This window comes from Myotis davidii, unplaced genomic scaffold (genome assembly GCF_000327345.1).
Source record: "Myotis davidii unplaced genomic scaffold, ASM32734v1 scaffold552, whole genome shotgun sequence".
Classification (NCBI taxonomy): Eukaryota; Metazoa; Chordata; class Mammalia; order Chiroptera; family Vespertilionidae; genus Myotis; species Myotis davidii.
Window position 1 is genome coordinate 138,451 of NW_006283439.1, and position 1,271 is coordinate 139,721.

The window sequence follows — 1,271 nt, forward strand, 5'->3', positions numbered from 1 at the left end:
TCTTCCACTGTGTGGAGAGAGGCTTTATAGGGGGTTGGGGAAAGGGGAGGAGAAAGGACTGTGGGCCCTGCCGATTGGCCAGGCGCAAGTCGGTGTCTTGTCACACAGGATGTGGTCATATCTATGGCGACTTCTCTTGATTGTCATTGGCCAGTTCAAAGAAGTCCTAGGCGTGGCCAGCAGCGGCTTGGCTTCCGGGAAGAAGCCTTGCTGAGCACATGGCCAAGGTAAGATGGAGGGCATAGCCCTTACCCTGGGGCAGGGTGGAGGGCGTAGTCCTCGCCCTTTCAGTCCTATTACCTTGACTGATCTAGTGTTTATCTTAGACACAAGTGATTGCATTTGGACAATAAATTATATGGGCACTTTTTGTGTGTGTGGCTTCTCAGCCTTTATTGTTAGATCACAATCTGCACCATGAATTTCTAAGAGGAGGGGTTAGTATGTGCTGTACCCCAAACCTTTCTGACCCTGATCACGAGAGTGAACATTTTCATCCAGACCTAATGGCCATAGCAATTCTGGACACAGGAGTCATTCCTGGCTGGTCATCTAGCAGCCCCAACTTAAAGTCGTTCAATACCAAGGCTACGTTCCATCTTCATGGAGTCCTTTTCAAATGATGTTTAAAATCCCTGGACTTATTAGAATTCCAAAAATACCTTCTCTAGCGTGTTTTGGAGCTGAGGACTCTAGGAAACAGCGTACTGATTGGGTGGTTATCGAAGGAAATGAAGTTGCGCTGGCCTTTGTAGCGGTTAAGTGTGCGCTCTTGCCCGTCGGCCCAAGTGCCACCTGCCGCCCATGACCTGGGCCAGCGGCTCGGTTTCTCGGGTCTCAGTCTCCCCATCTCCAAAGCGGGGAGATGGCTGCTGGGAGGCCGGAGGGCGGCTGTGGAAAGTGCACACAGAGCTCGGCACGAGCAGTGCCCCACAGCACCCACCAAGACGGCGCCTGCTGCTCACCCAACGAGTGTCCCGCACGGTCCGGGCACCAACTGATAACGATCAACAGGACGAGGAAATCTCTGCCGCCACGGATGCCCCCGGAGGGAGGAGCCAGGCGCGGCCAGCGGATGGCTGTTAGGAGGCAAGGGCAGAAAGGGGACCGGAGCCAGCGGGCAGGTCTGGGGGCCCAGCACCCACAGGCCGAGGCAGGAGGATGCGGACCGTGGCGGGGGCGGGAGCGGGCAGCGCCGTGGGTCAGGGCAGGAGAGGGAACGCGGGCAGTTGCCTCCTGGGCTCCCACGGGCCACGACGTCCCCTCCTGGC